The sequence below is a fragment of the Manihot esculenta genome, chromosome 16, assembly GCF_001659605.2.
Source record: "Manihot esculenta cultivar AM560-2 chromosome 16, M.esculenta_v8, whole genome shotgun sequence".
Lineage (NCBI taxonomy): Eukaryota > Viridiplantae > Streptophyta > Magnoliopsida > Malpighiales > Euphorbiaceae > Manihot > Manihot esculenta.
The window spans coordinates 22663336-22682209 of NC_035176.2; positions in this window are offsets into that span (position 1 = coordinate 22663336).

Below are 18874 nucleotides of genomic sequence, written 5' to 3' on the forward strand. Positions count from 1 at the left end.
GCTCATGGTAGCTTAGTGAAAGCCCCTTCGGTTCTAATAGGAAATTGGAATGTTATTCTAAAGAAAGGATGGATCATCAGCTAGAGTGGGGGTTTGCAAGCATTTTTTGGACTGGATAAATGCTTCTCAGTTGTTGGATCTAAACTTTAATGTTCCATGTTTTACTTGGAAATGTGATAACTTTCTGAGAGATTGGATCAATCAATTTGTAATGAGCAATGTCAATTTCATTTTCCAACGGTAGAAGTTTTTCACTTGCCTAGAATGTACTCAAACTATAGTCCTCTCCTTTTAAAAATCAAGCAGTGTATTCATAATTACCATCAGAATCCATTCCGCTTCCAAGCTACGCGACTTAATCTAAGTTGGAGAAGATGGTGAAAGATAATTGGGCTCATCATGAGGATATAATGGAATAGATATGCTCTTGTACAAAAGTTGGCCAACCTTGGAATAATCATCTTCTGCCCTTTATATATTTTGTTACTATCAAAGAAATCGAGAGATCTCTGTTTGACAGGAAGCCATGGAAGACTTCTAGGAAGGATTGTTCGTATGCAAGATTCTATAGAAAATTTTGGAATGTGGTGACTACAGATATTCATGCTGAAAATGTGGGAGTTTGATTAGTTGGTCCCTTGAGATCGAATATGAATGCACTCTCATAACTTTGATCCGAAAGGTTAGCAATCACATCACATGCATATGTCTCAATTTCGACCTGTTGCATAAAGTCATCACAAAAGTTATAACTAATAGGGTTGAAAGTCCTTATACATTTTTGGTTTGTCAATATCAGACTAGCTTCATGCCAGGTCGGCAAAATTCATTTAGTGAGGAAAACTACATGTAAAATGAGTTACTTAACTATTAAAGTCAGACATGGAAAAAGCTTATGATGGGATAAGTTAGGATACTTTAGTGCATGCAGGATTGTTTATCTAGGATTGTAATCGAACCGAATTGAGCCAAACTTTGATAAGTTCATACTCGATTAGAAAATAAATTTAAAAACTCAAATTTGAACTCGACTCGAATTTCATATATAAACTTGAGATCGATTTATAAAATAAATATTAAATTCGAGTTCGATTCGTAATAAACTCGTTTATCACATTAACGAGCCAATTCATATTCTATTTAAAAACCTCAAATTTAAACTTATTTAGATTCGAATTTGAACTCGATTATATTATAAACAAACTCAATATAATTCAAATTCATTTAAATTATAAATAAATTTAAATTATAAATAAAATTTAAGTTATAAGATCGATATTTTTAAATTAATTTTTTTTATTTAATTGAAATCTCTCAAATTCAAAACTAATGAAAAAGAATGTAGAAATGTTGTTTTTTTATAGAGAAGTCACAATCTCCATATCCCTTCAACTTTCGATGTGGGATTGGTATTGGCGAACGAGTCTGTTAGCGAGCCTAAACAAACCGAATACTGCTAAGCTCAAACTCGGTTCGTTTATTAAATGAAACTAAAACGTGAGTTTGAACTCAGCTCGTTTAAAAAACGAACCGAACTGAACCCGATTGAATTTTTATCGAGTCGAGTCTCGAATAATTCACAAACAGTTTGATTTGTTTATATCCCTATATACCTCTATATTTATCTAGTTGAGGTTATTATGCACTGTGTTCCAACAGTATCCATGAGGATCTTATGGAATGGTGGGATGATTAAACTTTTTAAACCCCAAAAGGGTCTTGGTTAAGGAATCCTTTGTTTCCATATGTTTTTGTGCTTTGTATGGAGTGCTTAGTACATGAGATTCAAAGAGCAATTAATAAAGGGATATGGAAGCCTCTTCGTATGTGTAGAAATGGTCCTACCATTACTCAACAGATGACCTGGTATTGTTTGCGCAAGCAATAGCGGAGCAAATAGACGAAGTTGTATAAGTCCTTTTCTGTTATTATTGGAGCTAAATTATACATGATCATAATTCATCTTTATGAAACCCTAATAATAATAATAATAATAATCTTGTTTTAATTTTTGTAATTATGTTTTTCCTTTTCATTCTAATAATTTTTAAATATTGGATGCAAATTTATTCAAATATTTAGAACTTGAAAAATGAGCTTATTGCTTTTTTTTTTTTTTTGTTAACTTTGAAATTAATAAAAGTTTTCTAAAAAAAATTAGAAAATTGTGTTTCATATGAAATGACAAGTAATGGTGTTGGACACGCGCAGTGGAAGCTATTTGGTGACTTCTCGGCAATATTATCCTTTAAAATTTGTGTGCCTAACTTTTCCTAACTTGGTGGAATCAAAGCTCTCAAATGTGAACACTCTGATCGGTCTGCACGAACCACACTTAGCAAGATCCACCATTTAGCCGAAACTCCTCTTAGCCTCCAATTCCTCTTTCAGCTAAATCTTCTAAGCAGATTTGGATTTTTTTTTCTCATAAACTTAGTGGAATGAGCAAATGTGTTAATACTTAATATAAGAGCAATAGGATGACAGCGTCTAATGTCTCTATCATTTTAGAATCAAGAATGAAGATCAGGTTCTCACACATGAGAAGAAGATAAGGAAGATGATGAAGTTGGGAAGTTTTTTTCTCTCAATCTTTGCATGTTGGTTCACTTTAGGGATTTGGAAACTTTATATCTACCTTCTAAAGTTGGACACATGTCACTACTTATACATCTCGCTCTTACATATTTCACAACCTTGAGAATAATTCTTATATGTGTCAAACATATGTACTGATCATTAATCTTAATTAATTAAGTTAATCTCTATTAATTTAATTAATTAATCACTTAACCCATTAATCTAATTAATAGACTTTTCGGCTTAACCAATAATTGGTCTTTTGCATAACAAGTGATTTAACTACTGAAAACTCAAGCCCATATGGAAGAACCGGTACACCTACTTAACATTAAATCAAATCTATGTCCAATATGGAATAAATATATTACATAAATTTAATTTGATTTTTCCATGTCTTTGATTTTTATTGAATTTAGTTTAAATTATAATACAACTTTTACAATTAATATTGCTAATTAAATTAATTAATTTATTAATTAATTATTGTCAAAAAGTAGTTTTTGTGTGTGTATAACATTTTATATTCATAATCAATTAGCAATAGAAATAGAAACACATTTCCATCAACTTAGAATAATATTCGTAAGATATTCTTGGTTCCTAAAACTATAATTAAAGTTCAGTACAACCTGTCATGATTACTTAATTAATAATAAATATTTTATTTCATTCAATTCGAATTACAATTCTAAATTATGATGCACTAAAATTCTTTTATTATAATATTCTAATTTAATTTATGGTCACGATAAATATCAAATCTTAATACTTTAAGTCATATAATTTTATATTTTATTTAAATTCTTTATTATTAATATTTACATCAAAAATTCTTTTTTTAATTAAGTTAAATTATCATATCCGAAAGTTTTATTTATCGATAAAAATTAATATAGTTACAACTCATTTTTTCCATACACAACTAACTTAAGTCAATATCTCACCATATAGTCATATATTATATAAGCATATAAGCTATATCAAACTTTAAATCGCATGCTCAGAATTCTTAATATTACATGTTATAATTACTTAATTAATAAAATTTTATATATTCTATTTAATTTGAAATATGATTATAAATCGGCATATACTAAATTTCCTTTGTAATAAAGTCGCGATCTAAATTAGAGTTATAGTAAATATCAAAGTAATACTTTAGATCATATATTGTTTACATTAAAAATTCCTTTCTAATTAAGTCAAATTGTTATGATTAAAAACTTTATTTATCAAGAATAAATAATATGGTCATTGGACTTTATCTCCTCACTCAAGGTAATGAATCCTTTTTTACTGACCCTTATCTTCATATGCAATTAATTTGAGCCAACGTTCACTACATGCTCATGTATTATACAAGCATGTAAGTGATATTAACAAAAATTATTTATATACAAAATAAGTGTCATGGTTAGTGGAACATTTCAGGCTTATCATGCAAGCATGCTGTTAGAGCATTAGGATACAAGAAAGTTGAGATCAAAGACTTTTGTGATGAATGTTTCACCATTTCTACATACAAGAAGGTATATGAATATGCAATACATCCCATACCACAAAAGGATTTGCAACCGGATAAGGATCACTCACCAAGTAGCCTCCTCCTTTGAAAAGGTAACCAGGCAGACCAAAAAAGGTGAAGAGAGAAGATGATGAGGCAGGTCCAGCTCCAAAGAGGACAAAGAATGCCACAGTAGTTTGCAAAAGTTATCACAAGTTGGGACATAATAAAAGAACCTGTCAAGTTACACTTGGTGGAGTTAAAATATCTTTCTAATTGCTTTTTCCATTTACATATATATCCATTTACTATTTTAATTTATTTAACTATTTCTACTAATTTTTGTAATACCCGGCTAGACTCCGGTATCGGAATTCCTACCGTCCGGTGGAATCTGGGATGTCGGAAACCTCTAGAAGGGTAAAATCATATTTTTATAAAATGTTTTAATGTATTTCATGGGTTTAAACAAGAAAGAAATTAAGTTTTGAATAAAAATAGTCTTGAGAGGAAGACTCAGGTTCGGCCGCCGAACCTCAAGTTCGGCCGCCGAACATGCATCACTTCGGGAGTGCTTTAGGCCCCCAAAGGCATAAGTGAGGGAAGTCCAGGTTCGGCCGCCGAACATGGCATGCATGCGGAGGCACGTTAGGCCCTCGAAAGTGGCCTGGCCAGCCACCTATAAAAGGGTCCCCTTGTCCGAATGGGCGAGCTTTTCTCCCCATTTTCGGCCAAGGTGAGTTCTCCGCCGTCCCTCGCCAATTTTGAGTCATTTTCTTCAAATCTTTTATGATTTTCATGAGTTTTTACTTTGTTTTGAAGATTTTTGAGCAAAGGGAAAGTTTTGAGGCTTGAAAGACTCAGGAGCTCTTTTCCTTTGGTCTCCAAGTTTAGGTCGTCTCTGTAACGACCCGGAAATCCGGACCGCTACCGGCGCTAGTATCCAGATCGGCATAAGGCCGCCGGGACCCGTAGCAAGCCTACTATGCATCCTGTACAGCTGGTATAATCCCAAACATGATCCAACATAAGCATAAACTTTAAAACATAAGGCTGTAAACTTTTTCTTTAACCCGTTTGACCTGTGTATGCACTATGACTGAACTCATAGAACCCCTAGGGTCAGCATACCCTATGTCAAACTCGGTCCATCACATGAAACAACATAAAATAAAACTCATGTACAAAGGGATTATCCAACTCGGGCCAAGCACAATACTATAACTCTGAACATATAACATCAGGTCATATTACAATACAACTCTTTTTACAACAATACATAATCTTATATTACATCATGTCCACTGCTATTCTATTACAAAAACACGACCATGGAAGTAACCTGCTGGTCTCCTGACTATCTCTGACCCTGCAAACCTGGGGTTAGGGGAGAGGGGTGAGCTAAAAAGCCCAGTGAGTAGAAACATGAAAACATTTGCTTTAATTCCTCCATTTATAGGTATATTATTATTCATTTTATGATTATTATCATTATTTTATGCTTTCATGGAATGCATCACAACACAAACATATCACATCAAGGATGAATTTGTCACCATTAGCCCTCTACATATCGTAATATGTCCAACTATACCAGGGGCGATGAGGCCACACCTAGTATTCGCTTACATAACTCATACCATAACATGTCCAACTACACCAGGGGCGATTAGGTCTCACCTAGTGTTCGCTTACATAACATAGTACCAGGAGCGACCTGGTCTTTCTGTCTCATATCATACCATGGCATATCATATCATATTATCTCATCTCATACTGAGGGCTAAGGATCATCCAACATCCATCCACATCAACAACATATTATGCAATGCATCATATTCGTGGGTTCTAATGCAAAACAACCTAATACATATATCATGACATTTTATGATGCATGGATCATGCTCTAAAAACATTTAATTTCTTAATTTAAAACATTAGGTTTAGTTCCACTCACCTCTGGATAGCTCTGGACTAACTCTGAAGCAGCCAACACTGCTAAATACCTCGGTTCCTCGGGTCCGATCCTACACAGGTGGACTCCAGTGAGGTGCCAAACATACTCTAAACAACTCATAAACAACTCCCCAAAAACCTCCTAAAGCATCACTTAAACATGCATAGAAAACACTCATGAAAAGGCTGGACAGGGCACTTTCGGCGGCACCTTCGGCGGCCGAAAGTCCCAGACAGAGACGAAAGTCAGGCAGGTTCGGCGGCACCTTCGGCGGCCGAACCCTCTCTCCAGAGACGAAAGTCAGGCACTTTCGGCGGCCGAACATTACCTTCGGCGGCCGAAAGTCTACTTTCAAGCCAAAACTCAACTTTCGAGGGCAAGGTTAGGCGGCCAATCCCTGCATTCAAAGGCAGGTTCGGCGGCCGAAACCACCTTCGGCGGCCGAACCTGAGTTCTTCCCAGAAGGGCAGAACTCAGCTTCTCAGGCATTGAAGCCTCCCAAACCTTCCAAACACCCCAAAACAAGCATCCAACTCCTCAAACACATGCATACTTCCTTAACCATGCACAAAGGAGTTCAAACAAGCTTAAACTCCCTAAAACAACATCTAAAGCATACATAGATAGTTTATGACCCACATAGGCCAAAACCATCAAAACAAACCAAACCTCACATACTCTCTCCCAATCATGCATACTCTCTCCCATAAGCTCAAAGGGGCTTGAAAACTAACTTAAACCCCAACACAAACATCACATTATCATACATTGGGCATAAACCCACATAAACCCTAACATGCATATCTACCCATGCTCAACCATCAAAACCTCTTAAAACTCACTTAAAATATAAAGGAAAGCATAGATCTACACTTACCTCTTGAAGATCGAGGGTTGGTGCGACCCAAAGCTTGAGATGTGGAGAACCCAAACTCTTAAAGTCTCCAAGCTCTCCAAACCTTGATCCAAGCTTTAAAACTCTTCAAAACAACCATAAGCTTATAAAACGTGAAGGATTTGAAGAAAAAGCAAGAAAACGACTAGAGGAGGACATGAACACACCTGAGCTCGAGAATGGGGAGGAATCTCGCCCATTTTCGGTCTGAGGGGCTTTTATAGGTGGCCAGCCAAACCTCCTTCGGCGGCCTAACGTGCATGCAAAACACCCCCATGTTCGGCGGCCGAACTTGAGGTTCGGCGGCCGAACCTGGTTTGTTCAAACATAGCTTTCGGAGGCCAAAAGCGCTCCCAAAACCAACTCATGTTCGGCGGCCGAACTTCACTTTCGGCGGCCGAACCTGGCAAAAACCTCCTTAGTCTTTTCTTTTCAAAACTCAAATCTTTTTCATTTAAAACCATGAAATCAGTAAAAATCATTTTAGAAATCACATTTTTACCCCTCTAGAAGACTCTGGCATCATCAAAATTCCACATTCCAACGGAGATTCCGCCGGAAGGTAGGGATTCCGATGCCGGAATCTAGCCGGGTATTACATTCTTCCCCCCTTTAAGAACATTCGTCCTCGAATGTTCAAACATCAAACATGCATCAAGCATACATCAACAAGCAAGCAACAAGCAAGCAAAACCTAAAAACCTCTCTTCTAAAAGAGAGACACGGTCACTACTGGAGTATAAACTCTCGGTCTCCCCGGTGCACTTTTCATCTTAAGGTGATTCTAAGGGACTTTCACCATCGGGATTTCCCTGTTTCCACACTTTCTAACTTGTGTGTCTGCGGTCCGTACTAACTGTTCAACATAGGTGAGACCCTCTACGGTCCCCACCTCTGGTTCCTTTAAGAACCTCACTCGTACCCGACACGAACTCATATGCCGTGGAAACACGGAAAAACGGATGAAGCTCTTCCTTTGAAGTAGGTAAATCTGACTCGTGGGATACATTCCCAAATCCTTTGCAGGATTTCAAAGAGTCCAATGTATCTGAGAGCTAATTTACCTTTCTGCCCATAACGAATCACCCTCTTTTTAGGAAACACCTCCAGCAAACCTCAACTCGCTTCCGCTGCGCACTCTGACAAAACTCTTCTCGCTTCCGAAACCTTACATGCCTCTTGCGGACGACTTCGTACTCTCCTGCTGACTCACAGCAGTTCTGATTCTTCTCATCTTCTGACTATGTAGCTCTTACTCCTTTTCTCTGCCTCTGATTCTCCTCTCTTGACTCAAGATGTATTGCAAACTCTTTTGATCTGTAAGGATCTGTCCTCATACCTTATACAGGTATCGCCTCCACATCTTGAGTGCAAGTATTACCATTGCCATCTCTGGATCGTGTGTAAGATGATTCAACTCATGCTTCTTCAGCTACCTAGAAGCATAAGCAATCATTCTACCACTTTACAATAACACACAATCTAGTCCCACACGGGACGCATCACAGGACATTGTGAAACCTCCATTACTGGCGGACAAAGCCACCACTGGTGCTGACATCAACATTTCCTTTGGCTTTTCAAAGCCCTCATCACTCTGGGTAGACCACACACCCTCTGGTTCTTCTTGATCCATCTGGCCATAGGAGCGGCAACTCTAGAGAAGTTCTAGATGAACCTCCATTAGATAATCTGCCCAACCCAAAAAGCTCTTGATCTTAATCATTACCATGGGCCTGGGCTAGTCGGCTACAACTTCAACTTTCTCAGGTCTACTTCACCTTCCTTTCTCCGACACATATGACCCAAGAAGGATATGCTCCTCGACCAGAACTCACATTGGAGAACTAGGCATCCAAGCCATGTTCTCTCAGGATCTGCAATCCTGATTTCAGATGATGGGCATACTTTTCTGTATTTCTGGAACTCGCCGAGATACCGTCAATGAAGACAATAACGGAGTGATCCAGAAACCGACTAAAACTCTGCTTATGAGGTCCATGAATGATGTAGGGGCGTTCATTAACCCGAACGACATTCCTAGGAACTCATAGTGCCCATATCTGGTTCTAAACACTACTCTCTGTACATCTTCTTCCTTGATCTTAACTGATGGTACCTAGACTTCAGATCTATCTTGGAAAGGCAACCAGCTCCTGCTAGCTGGCTTAAAATAGATCGTCGATCCAAGGTAACAAATACTTGTTCTGGTAGTGACTTTGCTCAACGACTTGTAGTCGATACAAAGTCCTAGGGATCCATCATTCATCCTCATAACAACACTGGAACACCCCAAGGCGAAGTGCTCAGTCAGATGGGAACCCTTAACTACCAATTTATACCATTGCTTTTCCAACTGATCCTTATAATTCTTATAACTCTGTTGATACCATCCTGTGGGGAGGAATAGAGATTGGTCCAATTCCATGCATTACTTCTATTTTGAACTCTATCTCCCTGACAGGTGGTAGTCCTGGGAACTCGTCTGGGGAAACATCTAAAACTCTCTCTAACAACGGGCACTGAGGCGGGCTCCCTGACCTGACTGCTGTACTCTCTCTGAAGAGTTAGAATCCCTGACAACTTTTCCTGAACAACCTACGAGCCTATAGGGTTGATACTGAACCTCTAGGTATCCCTATTCTGTCCCCTCTAAGGACTACCTCTGATCCATCCTAAACTCTGAACCTGACTACCTTGTCTCTGCAGACTAGGTAGTACCACTAGTAGAAGAACCAATCCAACCCTAGAATGACGTCAAACAGTCAAATCTAGAACCGCTAGGTCAGCTGGAAGGCATCTACTCACAACACATACTCTGACTATACCGGCAGACTGACTCTGCCACAGATGGATCACACTTGGGTGTACTGACCCCAAGGGGATACTCTAACCCATAAGCTATCAACCCATCTTCACAAGGGCTCACAAGCAAACAAAGAAAAGAGAAACATCAGGGTTCATAAAACAGACACATCAGAACATACCGGAGTGAGATTACCTGATCCCATCGGGTTCGATGTGTTAGCCTCCTGCTGGGTCATGGCGAAGATCCGTGCTGGAGCTGATGGACCTTCCCCACGGGAACCTGCTGAAGAAGGGGCTGTCCCCCTGTCTCCGCCTCTACCACTGCCCTGAAACATGGATGGAGCTACTGGGTGAGCTACACTGCCCGAGACTGTCTGCTGGGACCGTGCCACCAAGGTCGCGGTGGGACACTCACGTGCCATGTGCCCCTCCTGTCCGCACCTGAAGCATGCTGTTGTCCCAATCAAACAGACTCCCTTGTGCTGCCTACCGCACCGTGTACATCTGGAGTTACCCGAACCAGAGCTCGAACCATCACCTAAACCCAGACCAGACTTTATCTGTTCCCAAAACTTGCTCTTCTTCGATCTTCTGAGGCCTCTGCCTCCCTTCTTACTCTTTGTGACAGCCTCGCTTAGAGGGGAGAGATCAACATCACTTGTCCCCGGGATTTTGAAACCCGAAGACTGTGCCTCGTACTGTTTAACTGTCCCCTGGACAATGGCACTAGCCTCCATTCTCCGTGCCATATCCACTATAGCATGGAAGCTCTCCCTTTCTGCTGATTGAACCAACGAGGAATACCTGGAGTGAAGCTTCATAACATATCTCCTAGACTTCTTCAAGTCTGTGTCGAGACCTTGTCCTGCAAACGGCAACAACTCCAGGAACCTGTTCGTAAACTCCTCTACGCTCATCTCTTCCGTCTGCCTTAGCTGCTCAAACTCAATCATCTTCAGTTCTCTGGAACTATCCGGAAAAGCCCATCCTGCAAACTCATTGGCAAACTGCTCCCAGGATAAGCTCTCCAACCTTGGGTCCACATAGTTTTTAAACCATTCCCTTGCCTTCTTGCATTTCAATGTGAACCCTGCCATCTGAATGGCTCTACTATCACTTGCTCCTAACTCATCTGTTATCATCTTTACCGTTCTGAGGTACTCAAAAGGGTCATCACCTGATTCAAACTTGGGGGCATCCAACTTTAGGTAATCTGTCATCTTTACTTTACTTCCAACTGATGAACCAGGTTTGGGTATCCGGACATCAGGGACTATTGGTTCTGCTGGTGGAGGAGGAGGTGCAGCATCCCCTGGGTTAGGGTTTGCTGGACCTGGGAAAAAGGGTGAGGATGGAAACATGGGGTACTGTGGGTAAAAGGGAGGATAGGGCATAAAGGTGGGATATGGGTTATAGCTGAAGAAATCCGACATACCTCCCATCGGATACCCTGGCCCTTGCGGGTAGGGTGGATACTGTGGTGGAACAAAACCCGAGGCCTGAGTGCCTCCTTGGGACTCTCCCATATCCTCTACTGACATACTCATGCCCAAACTACTATCTCTTCTCTGGTTATCCTCCTCTGTTTCCATTACATCCACTGACATACCTTCATGAACTGATCTCCTCCGACCTGCATCAAAAGACCTTCTAGGGTCCCTTGATGTACTCTCCCTGATCGTCCTACAAGATCTTGCCCTCTGCAGAGCAGGGGGATGGGCATCCATGCCCTCATTCTCTGGCGGAGCTCCAGTCAATCTCGCAGATCGACGAGTTCCTCTCATCTTGACTTCTGAAAGCATAACATAGCACATAAACATAAGCATCATACGGTTCATGTGGAAACACATGAACCTGCATCACATCCATATCATAGCATTAATGCACATGCTCATCATCATGGCATTTCACATCATCATACAAGACAGGACTCCATATCCTATCCTAGTGGACATGATCTTCCTATTGTGCTTGCCCTACTATAACCTCTATGAGCCCGACACACTATAGGTCCGACCATGTGAACCTAGGGCTCTGATACCATTCTGTAACGACCCGGAAATCCGGACCGCTACCGGCGCTAGTATCCAGATCGGCATAAGGCCGCCGGGACCCGTAGCAAGCCTACTATGCATCCTGTACAGCTGGTATAATCCCAAACATGATCCAACATAAGCATAAACTTTAAAACATAAGGCTGTAAACTTTTTCTTTAACCCGTTTGACCTGTGTATGCACTATGACTGAACTCATAGAACCCCTAGGGTCAGCATACCCTATGTCAAACTCGGTCCATCACATGAAACAACATAAAATAAAACTCATGTACAAAGGGATTATCCAACTCGGGCCAAGCACAATACTATAACTCTGAACATATAACATCAGGTCATATTACAATACAACTCTTTTTACAACAATACATAATCTTATATTACATCATGTCCACTGCTATTCTATTACAAAAACACGACCATGGAAGTAACCTGCTGGTCTCCTGACTATCTCTGACCCTGCAAACCTGGGGTTAGGGGAGAGGGGTGAGCTAAAAAGCCCAGTGAGTAGAAACATGAAAACATTTGCTTTAATTCCTCCATTTATAGGTATATTATTATTCATTTTATGATTATTATCATTATTTTATGCTTTCATGGAATGCATCACAACACAAACATATCACATCAAGGATGAATTTGTCACCATTAGCCCTCTACATATCGTAATATGTCCAACTATACCAGGGGCGATGAGGCCACACCTAGTATTCGCTTACATAACTCATACCATAACATGTCCAACTACACCAGGGGCGATTAGGTCTCACCTAGTGTTCGCTTACATAACATAGTACCAGGAGCGACCTGGTCTTTCTGTCTCATATCATACCATGGCATATCATATCATATTATCTCATCTCATACTGAGGGCTAAGGATCATCCAACATCCATCCACATCAACAACATATTATGCAATGCATCATATTCGTGGGTTCTAATGCAAAACAACCTAATACATATATCATGACATTTTATGATGCATGGATCATGCTCTAAAAACATTTAATTTCTTAATTTAAAACATTAGGTTTAGTTCCACTCACCTCTGGATAGCTCTGGACTAACTCTGAAGCAGCCAACACTGCTAAATACCTCGGTTCCTCGGGTCCGATCCTACACAGGTGGACTCCAGTGAGGTGCCAAACATACTCTAAACAACTCATAAACAACTCCCCAAAAACCCCCTAAAGCATCACTTAAACATGCATAGAAAACACTCATGAAAAGGCTGGACAGGGCACTTTCGGCGGCACCTTCGGCGGCCGAAAGTCCCAGACAGAGACGAAAGTCAGGCAGGTTCGGCGGCACCTTCGGCGGCCGAACCCTCTCTCCAGAGACGAAAGTCAGGCACTTTCGGCGGCCGAACATTACCTTCGGCGGCCGAAAGTCTACTTTCAAGCCAAAACTCAACTTTCGGGGGCAAGGTTAGGCGGCCAATCCCTGCATTCAAAGGCAGGTTCGGCGGCCGAAACCACCTTCGGCGGCCGAACCTGAGTTCTTCCCAGAAGGGCAGAACTCAGCTTCTCAGGCATTGAAGCCTCCCAAACCTTCCAAACACCCCAAAACAAGCATCCAACTCCTCAAACACATGCATACTTCCTTAACCATGCACAAAGGAGTTCAAACAAGCTTAAACTCCCTAAAACAACATCTAAAGCATACATAGATAGTTTATGACCCACATAGGCCAAAACCATCAAAACAAACCAAACCTCACATACTCTCTCCCAATCATGCATACTCTCTCCCATAAGCTCAAAGGGGCTTGAAAACTAACTTAAACCCCAACACAAACATCACATTATCATACATTGGGCATAAACCCACATAAACCCTAACATGCATATCTACCCATGCTCAACCATCAAAACCTCTTAAAACTCACTTAAAATATAAAGGAAAGCATAGATCTACACTTACCTCTTGAAGATCGAGGGTTGGTGCGACCCAAAGCTTGAGATGTGGAGAACCCAAACTCTTAAAGTCTCCAAGCTCTCCAAACCTTGATCCAAGCTTTAAAACTCTTCAAAACAACCATAAGCTTATAAAACGTGAAGGATTTGAAGAAAAAGCAAGAAAACGACTAGAGGAGGACATGAACACACCTGAGCTCGAGAATGGGGAGGAATCTCGCCCATTTTCGGTCTGAGGGGCTTTTATAGGTGGCCAGCCAAACCTCCTTCGGCGGCCTAACGTGCATGCAAAACACCCCCATGTTCGGCGGCCGAACTTGAGGTTCGGCGGCCGAACCTGGTTTGTTCAAACATAGCTTTCGGAGGCCAAAAGCGCTCCCAAAACCAACTCATGTTCGGCGGCCGAACTTCACTTTCGGCGGCCGAACCTGGCAAAAACCTCCTTAGTCTTTTCTTTTCAAAACTCAAATCTTTTTCATTTAAAACCATGAAATCAGTAAAAATCATTTTAGAAATCACATTTTTACCCCTCTAGAAGACTCTGGCATCATCAAAATTCCACATTCCAACGGAGATTCCGCCGGAAGGTAGGGATTCCGATGCCGGAATCTAGCCGGGTATTACAGTCTCTCTCTCTCGATCTTCAAGAGGTAAGAGCCGATCTTGAGCTCATTGTATGTTTTAAACAAGTTTTAAGTTGATCTATGGGGTAGAAATGCATGTTTAGGTTAGTTGAACTTTGTTAGGTTTTATGTGATTATATGGTCAATGTGTGTTGGATATGCATGTTTGATGTGTTTGAGTTGGGGTTTAGGATAGTTTGAGACCCCTATGTATTGATGCAAGTGTCTATGCATGATTTGAGAGAGTTGGATGCTTGATTGGAGGGTTTAGGAGGAAGTGTGCATTGTAAAGCTGAGTTTCTGCCCTTTTGGGAGAAACCAGGTTCGGCAGCCGAAAGGACTTTCGGCCGTCGAACCTGTCTGTGAGGCAAGCCTTTCGGCTGCCGAAGCCTGCCCCCGAAAATGGACTTTCGTCTCTGGAGGGCACTTTCGGCCGCCGAAGGTGCCGCCGAACCTGCATGACTTTCGGCTCTGGAGGGCCTTTCGGCAGCCGAACCTGCCGCCGAAAGTGCCCTGTTCAGCCCTCCTTTGCATGATTTTTGTGATTGTTTCAAGGTGTTTTAGTGGGTTTTGGGGGAGTATTTTAGAGTCATGTTCATGAATGTTTGGTCCCTCATTTGAGTCCACCTGTGTAGGTTCGGACCCGAGGAACCGAGGACCCCAGCAGTGAGTCAGTTGCTTCAGAGTCCTTAGAGCTTCAGCTAGAGGTGAGTGGAATAAGCACTTATGTTTTAAAGCAATTAAATATTGATTTGAGCATGTTCATGCATCACGAATGTCATGTGATAGTATAGGTTGTTTGCATTAGAATCCACGAATATGTTGCATTGCATAATTTGATGATGATGTGGATGGATGTTGGATGATCCTTAGTCCTCAATATGATACGATGTGATATGATACGGTATGGCATGGTATGGAAGTCCGGTTGACCCATTCTACGTCCCGGCACTATGTAAGAGAAAGACCGGTTGACCCATTCTACGTCCCGGCACGTTGGAATGTTATGATATGTTATGTTTAAGAGAAAGACCGGTTGACCCATTCTACGTCCCGGCACCTTGGAATGTAGAGGACTATTGGTGACAATACCATCCTTGATGTGATTTGTTTGTGTTGTGTTGCATTTCATGAAAGCATGAAATATAAATGAAATATGTTATTATTCTGCTCACTGGGCTTTATAGCTCACCCCTCTCCCTTAACCCCCAGATTTGCAGGTACAGGGTAGACCAGGAGGTCAGCAGGAGTAGAGTCAGGTTATTTGTAATAGCTAGATGTGGACATGAATATGAATATGTTGTAATGTAAAAGTATAGTATAGAAATGTAATGTAATGATGTCTATTGAAGCTTATAGTTGTGCTTGACCCTAGTATGTTGTTAATCCCTTTGAGTACATGATTTTAATGCTGCTTATGTAACCAAACTCAATACATGTTATGTCACCCCATTGGGGCATTGATGAGACTCCAAAGAGGGGTTAATGTTTATGATTATGCTTATGTATAGTGCATGCACAGGTTGAGTTTGGTGAATGAATGAAAGAATGAATGAATGAAAGAAAAGTTCAAATTTTTATGTATGTTGTTGATCATGTGTGGGATTAAACAGGTTCACAGGATGAATATTTGGCTTGCTACGGGTCCCGGCGACCTTAAGCCGATCTGGATCCTAGCGCCGGTAGCGATCCGATTTTCGGGTCGTTACAATTTTGATTGCAGTCCACCAGTAGTCACAGGGAAAGTCATTTTGAAATTGGGTAGACTGAACAAGAGATGATGGACATTAATTTTACTCAACCAATGGACTTTCGTAGCTAAGCATCAGTAAACTAAGATGCATTTTGAAAAATTAAAGACATTTTGGAACTTATATTTTTTTAAACAGATTTATTTTTGCATGTTGTGATTTTTTTGTGGACATGTGTATAGGTTGTGAGTTTTTTTATTGGATACATTGGATGTACAACATGGTTTTTTGGACAAATTTGGTGAGGTTTTAATTTAGTCCAAATTGGATGAAATTGTGATTTTTTAGACATAATTAGTGTGCAATTTTTTATGTTTTTTTTTTTTTTTGCAGATTTCATTTGCAGGTTTTGAATATATATTGGTCTTCTTGAGATCTTTTGATGTGCAGTTATTTTGGACATATACTGGTCATTTCAGATATATAGATATTGTAAAGCTATTTTGGATAACTTTGAAGAATTTAGATAGATTTTTTTGGATATATTTTCTGATGTAATGGATAAAATTTCATTTGTAATGTAATGGACTTAATTAGTAGAATGATAATGATGATATTGTCATTCAAATGATCAAGCTTTTATATGAATGAATATGCAGTATCATTTATGATTAAAATATTGCAAGATGAACATACATACATAAGACCAATTGACAACCAAAATCATAACCATACTTGCATTTAGATTGCTGAAAAGCTTAAGAGTAGTTTAAGAGCTGATCCTGAAATGAGTTATGAATTGATGCAAAATGAATTGAAGGAAAAGTGGAGTGTTGAGCCCCTTATATGGCAGTTGTACAGAGCCAAATGTAAGGCAAAAGAAAAAAAATATTGGTTTGCATGAAGACTCTTACAAACAATTGCACAAGTATATACACTTCTTGAAGATGTTCAATCCTGGTACTGAGGTGAAAATTCAAAGTACTGAACCTGTTGATTGTAATGAACCTAGGGTCTTCAAGAGAGTGTTTATCATGTTTGATGCTATTAGAGCAGGATTCATAGATGGATGTAGACCCTTTTTTAGGTTGGATGGATGTCATCTTAAGGGACTTTATGATGGAATATTCCTATGTGCTATTGTATTGAATGGCAATAGAGGAGTGTTGCGCTTAGCTTTTTCAGTAGTTGAATCTAAATGTGGAGATAGTTGGAGGTGGTTTCTACAATGCATAGAATCACATATTGGACAAGGTACAGATGACAGACCATGGACAATAATGTTTGATAGATAAAAAGGTATATGTTCATTATATGCATTATATTTCTTTCACAATTATTTTGAATAGACTTTATATAATGATTTTTTTTTGTAGGGATTAAAGGAAGCTATGAAGGACATATTTCCTTTAGCTACTCACAGGTTTTATTGTAGACACTTATACAGTAATTTCAAAAAGGAGTTTCATGGGTTGACATTAAAGAAGGACTTCTGGAATGCAGCCAAAGCTACTCATGGATATGAGTTTTGGCTGTATATGAAAAATATATAACCTAAGAAGGAGCAGAAGCATTATGATTGATTGCTGAAGATACCACTTTCATATTGGTCAAGACATGCATTTTGGACAACAGCAAAGTATGACAACTACACCAACAATTTCACTGAATCATTTAATAGCTGAATTGAAAATATGAGGAGTTTGCCAATCATTCAGATCATTGAGAAGGTAAGGCAGAAATATATGCTTAGATTCCATGAAAGGTATGAGAAGGCTGCAACTAGGCAAGATAAGGTAACCCCAAGAATTCAAAAGACTTTGAGGCAAATTATAAACCAGAGTAGATGTATGAAGTCAATTCCAAGAAGAAATGATGAATTTGAATGTCATGAAGGTCCTTATGGGTTTGCAGTTTCACTTGAAATGAGAACTTGTTCATGTGGTTGGTGGAACATTTCAGACTTGCCATGCAAGCATGCTGTTAGACCAATGGGATATAAGAAAGTTGAGATTGAAGACTTTTGTGATGAATGTTTCATCATTTCTACATACAAGAAGATATATCAACATGCAATACATCCCATACCACAAAAGGATTTGCAACCGGATAAGGATCACTCACCAATGTAGTCTCCTCCTTTGAAAAGGCAACCAGACAAACCAAAAAAGGCGAAGAGAGAAGATGATGAGGCAGGTGCAGCCCAAAGAGGACAAGGAATGTCACAGTGATTTGCAAAAGTTATCACAAGTTGGGACATAACAAAAGAACATGTCAGGTTACACCTAGTGGGGTTAGAATATCTTTCTAATTACTATTTTCATTTACATATATATCCATTTACTATTTTAACTTATTTAACTATTTCTACTAATTTTGATTGCAGTCCACTAGTAGTCACAGGGAAAGTTATTTTGAAATGGGGCAGACTGAACAAGAGATGATTGACATTAATTCTACTCAACCAATGGACCTTCGTAGCCAAACATCAACAAACTAAGATGCATTTTGAAAAATTAAAAATATTTTGGAACTTATATTTTTTAAAACAGATTTATTTTTGCATGTTATGATGTTTTTTGTGAATAGGTGTACAGGTTGTGAGTTTTTTGTTGGATATATTGGATGTACATGTTTTTTTAGACAGATTTGGAGAGGTTTTAATTTAGTCCAAATTGAATGAAATTGTAATTTTTTTAGACATAATTAGTGTGCAGTTTTTTATGTTTGTTTTTTATTATTTTTTTTTTTGCAGATTTCATTGGCAGGTTTTGAATATATTTTAGTTTTCTTGAGATCTTTTGATGTGCAGATATTTTTGACATATAGTAGTCATTTCAGA